The sequence below is a fragment of the Fragaria vesca genome, unplaced genomic scaffold, assembly GCF_000184155.1.
Source record: "Fragaria vesca subsp. vesca unplaced genomic scaffold, FraVesHawaii_1.0 scf0512888, whole genome shotgun sequence".
NCBI classification, from domain to species: domain Eukaryota; kingdom Viridiplantae; phylum Streptophyta; class Magnoliopsida; order Rosales; family Rosaceae; genus Fragaria; species Fragaria vesca.
In genome coordinates, this window is record NW_004443345.1 from 1 (window position 1) to 13,873 (window position 13,873).

General features: G+C 38.3%; 1 pseudogene; it reads left to right on the plus strand.

Moving 5' to 3' along the window:
• Nucleotides 1-942: 942 nt before the first annotated feature.
• The window catches only part of LOC101291688, a 34,739-nt pseudogene continuing 21,808 nt past the window's right edge, over nucleotides 943-13,873 (plus strand).

Below are 13,873 nucleotides of genomic sequence, written 5' to 3' on the forward strand. Positions count from 1 at the left end.
GGGGGTCGTTGGGCTGTTCCTCAGCTGGCCCATCAACAACCCAACTGAAAAAAATTTACACCCACTACATTTTTTTTTTACCACATTTTTACCATCTCCAAAAATTACTCTTTTAAATCATAACTTTTTCATGCTAATTCTGATTTTAACACATAGCATGTCTACGAACTTGTAATAACGTCCTCTACGACTTTTATGAAGAAAGTTTTCCCAAATTCCAAACACAAGAAAAAGTCAACTCTAGGGTCCTTAAGTGACAAACGGTTACTTAACACGGTAAAAGACCAAAATAATACCAAAGTAAATAACCGTAAAATAACTTAAGAACCGGGGTGTGACACTAGGCCTCTAATTTAGATATTGCGGCCTTAACCGGCGTAATGCCTAAGTTAGAGAGTTAACTGTGGCCTTAACCGGCATAATCGATACACCGAAAAGATAATTGGTCTAGCAGCCTTAACCGGTATTAGATACAGGACTTAACACAATAAGGTATGCATTTGTGAGATTAGGTAACGATGTTTGCAAATGAGTTAGTGTGGATCACCCGACACTCCTATGTTCTCTTCATTCTCTAGTTTATTAGTTAGTAGTTTATTTTTCATTTAATTTTTCGTCAATTTAGTTAATTCCCCATTCAATCTCTATTTTATATTTCGACTCATTGTAGATAACCATAACTAGGCTTCTAGTTTTGATTAGGCTTTTGGTGAGAACTAGAGCCAAGCATTACTAAGGCTTGGTGCCTAGATTGGCATTTTCCTTATTTTCTTTTTCTTTTCCTTTGTTTGCTTAGTGATTTTTTGTTCCGATTAGCCTAGGATTATGGGTTAGCCACTAATCCCCATGGTACGATAACTTGGGCACTTATACTTCCCTATCTTGACAACGATACTTTCGCTTGCGTGAATTGTATTCAAATTAGCCTCTCACAGTAGTGATATGGAAAATGATGATGATCTTTATACTACTGCTCTACGTTTTCGGTTGCTTAGACAACAAGGTTGTAATGTTTTTTGCGGTAAGTTGTCCATTAATATATTAGGAAGTGAACTCGGGCTTAAACTCGTATATCACCTAATAAAGTCCATGATATGTAGTGGCTCATCTAATGAATTGGCTGGTGATGCAGATATATTCAACAAGTTCAAGGAAGGAAATGATCATAAATTTAAGGAAATGATCAGAAATTTAAGGAAACTATTCAGAGTGCTGCATCAGGACTATTAAGCTTGTACGAAGCCACCCATCTTAGGGTACATGGAGAAGACATACTCGAAGAGGCACTAGCCTTCACCATAACTCATCTTGAGTCGATCAAACACAGTTTAATCCCCTCACTTTCAAAACAAGTAACCCATTCCTTGAATCATCAGCCCTTCCGAAAGGGCATCACCAGGGTGGAAGCAAGATATTACTTAGATCACGAATGCGATTCACATAATGAAACTTTCTTGACATTTGCCAAGTTGGATTTCAACCTGTTGCAGCAATTTCATATCATCAAGGGAAATTCTATGGTACCTACCCGTATGTGATACCTACATTTACAAATGTGACAACATATTTGTAGTCAAAATGGTAATGCTGAGTCGTATTGTTTGTAATCTTGTTCTAATAATTGTAATTATAAAATATACAACCATTTTACAACTTTTTGAACAAATTCTTCTCATAGTTGTAATTTTGTTTATCTTCATGTAAATATTGAAAATAAATTTGGTAAATTTTTTCTCAATGTTGTAATTTGATTCATAACATTGTAATTTTTGTTCAATTTTGTTCAAGTATATGTAAAATAAAAGTAGGATATACATCCCAGTACCATACCTTGTCTCTTTCATCAAAAGGAACTTTGTGAAATTACAAGGTTAATTAACCATCAAACCACGTCCATATATACGTACGTATCTACTAGATAGATAAATGATATATTATTGTAACAATTACATAATTGTTCTAGGATATTCTGTATATTTCTGTATATTTCTGTATATTCTTTATGTGTGCCTTGACTTTATGCCAATAGGATATGTAGTTAGACTAGATCTATGTATTCATATCCTTACCATATTGGTATTGTGTAATTCCTTATATAAATGGCTCATATAAATAAATAAGATGATGATTCTCTTGTTATCTCTTTGTCTCTACACTTTATTCTTCATCACGTTATCATGCATTTTGCTCTAACCCTAGAACTAATAGCCCACCATTATTTTTTTCCAAACCCTAAAACCAAAATCGGAGGTTCTCGGCCCTGCCTCGGCCGCCGCCGCCGTCACTTCCCGGCCGTCCACTCCGCTGCTTTCTTTTCATCCGATCAAGCATCCAAGTGTTTACGGTATGTTTATTTTACAACCCTAAAACTCTTCCAAGTTCAATAACCTCGGGGGAGATAAAGTGCTTTCTCCCCTTCTTCTACTCCATTCTATGTTTGGGTCAGTGTATTTGCAGGTACCAAAAATCCAGGAATTTTATTCGTGGGTCAAGAGTGTGTTTGATCACTCTTGTTTCTTTGTCCGGGTTGTATATGATCAACCCCGACCTATCACCGGATTGTGTTTGATCAATCCAAGGACTTTTTCCGAATTGTGTTTGATCAATTCGCAGCTTTTTCGGATTGTGTGTGATCAATCCGAAGGACAAACCATTAAAAGCATTGTTTATGATCTCTATCAAGTCTCATAACAGCTTGGTTTTGTATGCAAGAGCAATGTAACATTCTGCTCCTTTGAGTTTTGACGTACTAGATGCCTAAGGCGGATCTTCTCTTGGTATCTGTGGAACCTTTCATTTGAAAGGATTAAACCACATGTTTGGACCCCCAGGCTAACAAGCCTAGATGCCGAGATTTCACATCTCATGCGCTCAAAGTCTTTGAAGCGCCATCGACAAAAGCCTTCAATGGCAATCTGTGCAAAAAGTAATGACCACAAAGTATTGTGGAATGCACTCATGGAGCGTTTCTTGAAACGTTCATATAACTCTATCTGTTGAGTTATTAGTTAAGTGGATTGCTTACCACCTTAATTGACTACATATTAGGGCTGAGCATAAAAAACCGAAATTCCGATCCCGTCCCGGTCCCGTCCTGAAAGATGAGCTGTGGGACTGAAATTTTGAGGCCCGTAAGGCCCGTCCTGTCCCGTGTATTAATAAAGAGCAATCTCAATCGTTGTTTTCTTTAGATGATTTCATCTCACCTGTTAATTTTAGACCCTAATCCTAACCTCATCTCATTCAAACAATCACAGTAGCCTCTCACTCTTCATCCCAAAATGCGAGACCCAAATCGGCAAATTGCTCTTAACATCAATCCATCCAAACCCCAAATCGAAGATGCGAACTTGAAATCTCAAACCCTCAATCGTTCTTCTTCTGCTCTTCCCCTCATATGGGACTCTGCTACTGCCTTCTAACGTTGAAGCTGCTGCGATCAGAAGCCGACGAGACATGTGTCGGCCAAAGCAGATGACGACGATGGCAGTACGACCTTTGATAGGTTAGGGCTCTTCATCTTCTTCGGCGAATTAAATTTCTTTGAATCTTTTGTCTGAAATCTCACTCTGTTCTGAGGTTGATAGCGTCGAGCGACGATAAGGTACAACTAGGTATGGTGATCTTGTTTGGGATCGTTGGTGATCAGTAATTTGATCTGGGTTTGGTCAGAAACTAATCAAGATCAGTTTGGTTTTGGTCTATTGTATTTTTTTTTTTCTTCTGAGAATATGGTTACGGGAAAGAAGAAATTGTTCTTAAGTTTGATATTGGGTAAGATGAAATTACTTCCTTCTGGGTAATTTTATTGGTAGTCTGCATATGGTGCGAAAGCATGGCAAAAGCAAATTGTTACAGTACTTTCTTGTTTTCTTGTTAAACTGTATTGTGTATGAACTTGTAATGCATCGGCTATTATGGATGTAATGATGCAATATGAATTTATAAATGTTATGGGCTAGAAGGCAATTAGGATATATTTTTTCTTCAGTTTTGGAATTGGGCAGGATGGCCGGGATTGGTCCCATCCCGTCCTGATCCCGTCTGGGACGGGACTTGCTCGGGATCAAATTTCAAAACGCAAGGCCCGTCCCGGTCCCGTCTCGTGTGTAATGTACGGGACGAGACGGGATTAGCCTAATCTCGTCCCGTCCCGTCCCATGTAAGGGTGGCATTTCCGAGCCGAAAACTGAAAAAACCGAGCCGAAAACCAAACCGAAACCGTAAAAACCGAGCAGAAAAAAAACCGGGCCGAAAAAAAAACCGGGCCGAACCAGTTTTGTTCGGTTTGGTTTTCGGTTTCAGCTTAGAAGAAACCGAACCGGACCGAGAAACCGAAGTCAACGTTCCTCTGCAGTCAAAGTTTCAAAACGAGGTCGTTTTGGGGGTTTTTTTTTTTTTTTTTCGTAAAACCCTAATGACTTAATGAGTATTGGTTATTTGTAGAGTCTTTGACTCTCAGTCTTCGCCTCCTCTCGACCTCTCTTCCTTTTTTCTTTGTCGCCTGACTCGCCTCCTCTCCTCTCTAATTCGATCTCATCTCCACACTCCACCACCGGACTCCAATCCTCTAACCTCTCCTCTACTCTCCTCTTTCCCTCTCGGTCTGACCATCACAATGAAGAGGGGTAAATTGAATCCATCGAAGCGGGGTTCCTCAAAATCGCTTGGCTCCACTAGTCGTGGCCGTGGTCGTGTTGCTGCAATCAATGCAATGAACAAATCGTCCTCATCTTCTCAGGTATATATGTTTTTCTTTTCAGAATGTCCTCATCTTCTCTACTGTATCTGAACTTTGGAAAATCATAAGTATTTGTAGAAAGCTCCTTTTGCTGCGATTTCAGTTCTCAAATAATCTTTAGGTTGTCTTTTACAATTGTTATGAAGAGACCAATCTGAAATTCTTAGCCTAGCTATACTGTTTTTAGCTAAAAATGTCTGCTGGTCAATGTCAGGAAGTTAGCAGTTTTTTTCTACTATATCTGAACTTTGGAAAATTATAAGTATTTGTACAAAACTCCTTTTGCTGCGATTCTAGTTCTTAAATAATCTTTAGGTTGTCTTTTACAATTGTTATGAAGAGACCAATCTGAAATTCTTAGCCTAGCTATACTGTTTTTAGCTAAAAATGTCTGCTGGTCAATGTCAGGAAGTTAGCAGTTTTTTTCTACTGTATCTGAACTTTGGAAAATCATAAGTATTTGTACAAAACTCTTTTTTCTGCGATTCCAGTTCTCAAATAATCTTTAGATTGTCTTTTAAAATTGTTATGAAGAGACTAACCTGAAATTCTTAGCCAAGCTATACTATTTTTAGCCAAAAAGGTCTGCTGGTCACTGTCAGGAAGTTAACAGTTTTTCTCTTGCTGCGATTTGGTCTGTAATACTTAACTTGTTTAAATTGGTTTATTTTTTTTATGCAGATGCAAGTTGATAGTGTTGGTGTTGGTGAATCGGCAACTCCGACACCGGTTCCTAGTATGGGTGGATCACAAGCAAGTACCGGTCCTATTCCACCCGATTCGGTAGACCAAGAAGAGGAAATGACCGAGGAAGAATATTTGGCCTCCTTGAAGGCAAAGAAAGGTCAGATATTTGGGCTCATTATACTAGAAAAATGGTTGCGGGTAGAGTTAAGGGTAATTGTGTTTATTGCAATAAAGAATATTATGCTGATCCGGAAATAAATGGTACATCAACCCTTCTTAGTCATATTGATAAATGCCCCAAGTATCCTCCTAATATAGAAATGTTGAAAGCTAAAAGGCAAAAGATTTTGTGTCCTAAAAAATATACTAGGGAGTTGGATACCTCTTCTTTGACAAATGAAGAGCTCACTAGGTTATGTGTGGAGAAATTATTCTAGATGAGCTACCCTTTACTCATGTTGAGGGCATAGGGTTTAAGCGTTTTATGGAAAAAGTTTTACCTTTTTGGACAATCCCTAGTAGGAAGACCGTAGCAAAGGATGTGCTTAAGTTGTATATATATGTGGGAGAAGGAGAAGTTAATGGGTGAATTGAAGGGTAGAAGGGTGTGTCTTACAACCGATACTTGGACTTCTATTCAAAACATCAATTATATGGTTGTTACCGCACATTTTATTGATGATGATTGGGTGTTGCATAAAAGAGTAATCAACTTTTGTGTCATCTTAGATCATAAGGGAGATTCTATAGCTAAACTTTTAGAGGATTGTTTGTTAGAGTGGGGCATAGAGAAGCTTCTAACAATCACCGTTGATAATGCTTCGGCAAATGATGTTGCCATAAGAGAGTTAATCAAGAGGGTAGATGCTTGGAAACTACCTAATATGATTTTGAATAAGGGGAAAAATATGCATATGCGGTGTGTAGCTCATATTCTTAACTTGATTATGAATGATGGTTTGAAACCCATGCATTTATCTATTGATGCTATTCGTAATTCGATGAGGTATGTTAGATCCTCTCCACAAAGACTTGAACTCTTCAAAAGAAGTGTAGAGAAAGTGAAGATAGAGTGCAAGGGGCTTGTGGTGTTGGATGTCCCTACTAGGTGGAATTCCACATACTTGATGTTGGAATCGGCTTTAAAAATTGAAAAAGCATTTGATAGACTAAGTCAAGATGATACATGTAATTATGCCGCATATTTAACTTAGGTGAATCAATTGGAAAGGAAGGGCCACCATGTTCAAATGATTGGAGGAATGCCGAAGTGTATTCGGAGTTTTTGAAACCATTTTATGAAGTTACATTAAAGGTGTGTTGTTCTAATGTACCTATCATTCATCAAACTTTTGGTGATTTGCTTCATCTAAATAGTCTCTTGCAAGAAGAAATTGAGAAACCAAGTAATACTTGGATGGTGGATATTGTACCTCCAATGGTTGAAAAATATGCAAAATATTGGGGTGATTTTGATGAGTTGAATCAATATGTGTTTCTTACTCTTGTTCTTGATCCACGGAAAAAGTTTGAGATGCTTATTGATTATTTAGAGGTTGTCTATGGGGAGGAAGATCAATACCAAAGGGTGGAAGTTGTCACAAAGGATGTGAAAACTCTTTTGTGTGACATTTACAAAGTGTATGAAGCGGAGGAAAATGAAGTTAGAGGGGTTGAAGGGTCTCAAGCATCTATTGTTAAGGTTGAACCTTCTTTTTTCTCGGGTCTTACCGAGTTTGAGAGGAAATTGAAGGAGAAGGAGTTGAAAAGAAAAGCAATGAAAGCCGAGATCATACACAATGATGTTGATAGATATATTAGTGATGCTATTGAAGGAGATGTTGAAAAGTTTGACTTGTTGGGTTGGTGGAGAGTGAATGGGGTTTCCAAATACCCTATATTGGCCCGCATTGCAAAAGATATTCTAGCTATTCCGGTGTCTACTATACCTTTGGAATCTTCTTTTAGCACTAGTGGGAGGGTTAATAATCCACATCGAAGCTCTCTAAGTCCAAAAATGGTGAAAACCTTGATATGTACACAAAGTTGGCTTAGAGGTGAAACTATTGCTTTACATCATGTGCCCACTAGTGAGGAGATTGAGATATGTGAAGAAGCGGAAAGAGGTAATTGTAATAGTTTCTTTTTATTATTTGATTTGAGTAAATTCTTTTTAATTTATGTTACATATATGGTTTTCTTATCTAATTTTCTGTTTTTCTATTTTGTTTTTTGTTCATATAGAAATTTTGGAGATGCTATCATTGTCACATGTGCAAAGTGTTAAGAGTGGTATGTTGCCTCCTAAAATGAAGCAAACATATTTTCGAGCATGAGATGATGTTGCATGAACTTTTGAGTTTTGAGTTTTATGGACTTTTGAGTTTTACCATATGGAAGTATGGAGTATGAACTTTATAATTTATGTTTAAGATGTATGGACTTTAACTATGGACATTCAAACTATTTTGTGTTTAAAATTTTTGATTTCTTTTGTATACATTTGGTTAGTAGTGTTTTGAAATGGTAAAAGCAAGAAAGGTGGAGGAGCCGTTAATTTTTGGTTACAGTTAAATCATGGTCATAAAATTTTACAGGTACAAAGTTTTAAGTAAAAAAAAAAAAAAAACCGAAAAAAACCGAAACCGAACCGGACCGGCGGTTTGGTTTGGTTTTCGATTTGACATATCTAAAAATGGAAAACCAGGCCGAACCTGGCCGAACTTTATTTTCGGTTTGGTTTTCGGTTTAGGCTAAAAACCGAACCGAATCAAACCGAACCCACCCCTAGTCCCATGCCCAGCCCTACTACATATTGTCGATGATCTTTTGTGGCATCATGATCCATAATCTTTAGCTGATTCAATCATCATCAAGTTCTCTAGGTCCTCCAAGTTGGTTTGGAATTACCAACGAGACTTGATTTTGATCATACAAACGAGAATTGTATATACCACTACCAGGACAAGCACTTTAGCCGACGAAAGATTTTCGTCGGCCTGTTATCTTAATTCGTCGGCTAAGATCTTAGCCGACGAAGGCTCGTCGGTTATAGTGTCGTCAGGAAAAGGTCGTCGGTGATGACTTTAGCCGACGAAAATTTTTTTTTCGTCGGCTATAGTCCCACAGTTAGCCGACGAAAAACATGTCGTCGGTTTTTTTCCCAGACTTTAGCCGACGAAACAATTAAGATATTCGTCGGCTAAAGTGTGTAATAAATAATTAAAAAATAACTATAGCCGACGAAATTTACTATATTTCGTCGGCTAAACCTTATAAAAATATAAAAAATAACTATAGCCGACGAAATATACTATATTTCGTCGGCTAAACCTTAATAAAAAATTAAAAAATAACTATAGCCGACGAATATAGTATTTAAATATCGTCGGCTAAAGTTGCTGGGTTTGAAAAAAACTGCAGAAACTTTCGGCCACCTCTAACCACGACCAAAATTTGATAAAATCTTCCTCTCAACATTTCGAACAACTTTCTAGAAGAAGTCGAAGCTCAATTCTAAACCTAAACAGGTCAATCGACTGAAAATATAAAAATCCCCAATTTTAAACCCTAAAAACTTCAAATCTTCAATTCTCTTCACACACACCGAATCGAGCTACGAAATTCTAGGGGAATGTAGTACTAATCAAACTCAACTTATCCATATATAGAACTCACTAAATGGTGACCTAAGGAAGGAGAAATTCGATCGACACCGAATCCGAACCGGCGGAGTTTTGGAGCTCGATTTTTCCCTCACGGCGGCGCCACTTGATGCACCACCTATCCAGCAATGAAGTAGAGACGACGGCGAAGCTTTTGGGACAAGTGTGGCGGTCTCCGGTGGCTTGACGGCGGAGCTAGGCCGAGAAGAAAATCTGGCAGATAATAGACTTCTTACCATCCATCTTCGCTTATATAAAGAACTTTAGCCAACGAAATTCTTTATTTTCGTCAGCTAAACTTTTTTGAAAATTTTGGTTGACCACCAAAAAATTTTGGTTGAAAATTTTGAAAATTTTTCGACTTTAGCCGACAACTTTTCATATATTTTCGTCGGCTAAAGTCCTTTGAAAATTTTCCTCCAACTTTGGTTTACCGCCTAAAAAATTTTGAAATTTTTTGACCTTAGCCGACGACTTTTCATATATTTTCGTCGGCTAAAGTCTATAAATTCACGAAAACGCTCATATCTTGCCCTATATTGCGTAGTTTGGTCAAATCTTCCACACGAAAAACTCTCACGTAGATGAGACGCAACCGTCTATATAAAAATTTTGAGACATTTACCTTCCGACGATAGGGCTCCCCATAGGGAATAATAACGGTAAATAAGGTTAACCGCTACTATCGGCACCGAGACTTTACCCGATTTACGTGATTTTTGAACCATAGCCGTATTTCACCATTCTGAACACATCTTATTTCACGAGATTTTTGATAATTTTGCTTCCTATATAGAGTTGGTTCACAAAGTTGTATAACCTACTAAACAAGTTATACAACATTAGTAGACACGTTGTGATTCTGATGACTAAAATTCACAAACCAAAATTCGACCGTCAGATATGATCATTATGACGAAATATGTCTATGGTAAAAAATTCAACTGGATCCGACAAAGTTAAGGGCTCGATTGAAACGGTCAACCATAATCCATCGTCACTTATCACATAAAAACGCTCATATCTCCCTCTATATTACGTAGTTTGGTCAAACCTTCCACACAAAAAACTCTCACGTAGATGAGACGCAACTGCCCATATAAAAATTTTGAGACATTTACCTTCCGACGATAGGGCTCCCCATAAACCCGAATAACGGTAAATAGTAGACATGTTGTGATTCCGATGACTAAAATTCACAAACCAAAATTCGACTGTCAGATATGATCATTATGATGAAAGATGTCTATGATAAAAAATTCAACGTTAAGGGCTCGATCGAAACGGTCAACTCTAATCGAAAATAAGAAAACTACATTTTGAAGCCCTAAACGGACTCGGATGGCCAAAAAAGCCTATACATCATGGCATAAGCGATGAGTTTGACTCGTAGCGCCGTTACGCTTCCGGAAAGGTATCAAAATAGTTAATCAGACACCAAATGCCAAATCTGTAGCATAGTGAATAATAAGGGTAAGTCAACTATCGGCACCGAGACTTTACCGGAATACTGTGATTTTTCAACCGTAGACGTATTTCACCATTCTGGTCATATCTTATTTCACAACTTTTTTGCGTTTGAAGGTTCTACGTATAGTTTTTTTTTCTCAGATGAGTTGTTGTCTAGATCTGCAAATATAAGGCACTTTAGCCGACGAAATTATATTTTTTCGTCGGCTAACATTTTAAAAATTTCGTCGGCTAAAGTTTAAAAATTTCGTCGGCTAAACTTTTAAAATTTCGTCTGTTAAAGTTCACAGACTATAGCCGACGAAAAAAATTATTCAGAGTTGACCATAGCTGACGAAAAAAAAATTCGTCGGGCTGGTTTTTTTATTTTCGTCGGCTAAAGCCTTTCTTCTGGTAGTGTACGCTAATATGATAAAGTTATTTGAGATTATCCCCTAATGTGGGGACAACAATATGGGTCATGGCAACGACAGAAAAGGTCGTGCCGATGTCTAGAAAAGAGGGGGAGGTGTCACTGGCTCTAATAACGACACTCCTGGTCTAGACACCATTTTGTCAAAACTACTCACGTCAGCTCATGACAATGCAACCGTTGTGGATCTTCGGATCACTGGTTCAAAATTGTCCAACTCCTTCAAATTGTGTTTGCATACAAAAAGGTACGGAAAATCAATATGAGGACAAGAACGTCATCCTCATGATCGCGAATTTCAAAGATTTGGATCCTGCTCTAGCTACCCATGACTTTGACGTCATCGGCTAGACATTGATTTTCGTTCCAAGCTATATGTACTAAGGTGTTGTATCAATGTCCTTCGTCTATTTGAGACCTTGATATACTCACATTAGCAATAATGAATGCCTTGAGAATTTTTTTGAAGTTATGAAACTATTCTCCTCTTATGGTTTGTATTGATTTACAAACAAGATGTACATTTTTACATTGTCCTTAGAAGCATGGCATATTTACAATCTACATGGTTAGATTGCGCCGTTTTGGTCTCTTCCAAGTGAAGATGACGCACGGCCTTGTATCCTCAAGAAGGATCGCTAACGTGTTTCCAGTTAAGTCTTCTACCCTTTCGTGGATTTTTCATCATCAATTGTTCAGTTAGGCTCATCCAAGCTTAGTGTGATGTCTTAGAATTGTTTGAAATTAAGGAGATAGTGGTTTCAAGTGTGCCTCGCACTACCGACCCTCAACGGACATGCCTGGTCATACTGACTTGGAGTTACCAAAACCTTTTGATTTTGGATCCCCCTACGCTGTTAAACCAATTACCGTCTTGCAAAAGACGTTGAAGACTTATCAAAACCGGAAAATTATCATCATGATCAAATCGTCTAGGTCCTCTGAATTAGTTTATGTTCATGTCAGGGAGTTTTTGCTAACTAGTCATGGAGTTTACGACCTTAGAACGACCGAAAGGACTTGGTTTTGATCATACACACATCACTTTTGGCTAAGGCAAAAGCCTACACGCAACCTGCAAGCTTCGTAGCTTCGCACATGCTAATTCTGCGAAAAACAGCAATCTGTCCCTTCTTGACAGTCAACTTTGTTTGAGCTTTGTGAACAGTTCCGGACGAACCAGACAGTGAGCTTTATATCATTGGAAAGATCTATGAGTCTAGTTTTCAGAACTTTTCGCGGTTCGTCCATATCTATTTGAACAAAGAAGTTATGGCTGTTTTAGTGCGCAAAGGCCATTCTGCGCGGAAATTTTTATGCACTCTCGGGATTGCAGTTTTTCGTAGCTTCTTTCAATCCTTCTAAATGGTTCAAGTGGAACTATTAACTCACCTATCTACTCCTTCTTGTAGATATGTCTCATCGAGGCACTGAGTGCTTCGCAGATAGTGGAACTATCCACAACATTCTAAGGAACCGGCAACTATCTTTGGATTTTGTGCCTTTGTAAATCTTTTGTGACTACAATGATTGAATCATACCGGTCATTCAAGGACGCGGTTTAGCTTGAATCTTGATGCCTCATGACACCATGATTAATGTCACAAATACCCTCTATGCATTGAGAGGCAATCGAACCATATTGAGCTTTAAAGACATTCATGCTAATAGTTTTCATTTGAAAACACATTGTGAGAATGAACAAGAATTCTTTTGTGTATACCTTCTCATGAATGCGGACTGAAGCGCATCTTGGAGAAATTCATGAGTCAATCTAGTAGACTGTATGTCACTACGATTCGAATATCGAATCCCATGTTGTCGCCAAAGATGATATTTGGGACACCGACTCATATGGGCTTTGGTTTGACCAAATTGGTCATCCTGGAAGAGACATAATGGTCTAAATTTTGAGAAATTCTCATGGACATCTATTCTTCCGCTCAAAACGAAGACATTTGAGATCAAGCATCATCATGAAGCATGGTAGTGACCCGGGGGACATTGTCGTCACCTGAACATGACTCCAACTTCTTGGAGGTCGTCTGATCAATTCCTCAAGCAATTGAGATGCACCGGCCTTCCCTCGATGTCGCATTGGCCCCCTGCAATGCTCATTGCTTGTTTTGAAAGCCTATTCTTTAGTTAAATTAGGAGTGAGACCCTCCTACGCTAAATGACACAAAAATGAACATTCTATTCTTACATCAAACTATGTAGATAGATACAACCAACTTGCGGATACCTTTTTATGCTTTATGGTGTTGGTTGAAGTGTTAACACACTGGTCACGTGTTACACTATTATCTACTGCTTATGTTGCTTATATTTCTACGGGCTCACTACCCATTCTTTAAAGAAGTTTATCGGGATGTAAGTTGAAGTGTCCTGTACCCCATGTTCACACGCAATATAGTCTCACCGAGGCTATGACCATGCAACTTTAGCTTGTCGCTCGAACATTATTGATGCGCACCAATCTTTCTATTGCGTCTTGGGGCTATGCAATATTTGCATGCAGCTTTACTATTCATCTACGACCCACCATCATTGAATATTGTTGTACTACAGCTCGTGACTGTGTACCAGGATTGACACAAAATTGCAATCCTTGAGCTCGGCAGGATTGAAACGGATCTCCAATCCTTGAGCTTAGCTAGATGTTTATTCTAGGTACCAAATCGCACTACCACTACGCACAATGATGAGTCATTTGAGATGAATAAGTATTTAGGTTGGATGTGAACCTCCACCTATAATCCGCATATGTAGAAACCTTGTCAAGCGATCTCTTTCACCGCTATATTACGGATGGTCACTTTGATGAGCTAGGGGAGATAAGAACACAAATGTTCAAGTGGAACGACGTGAATTGTCGTGGTTTGTCCCCACTAAGTC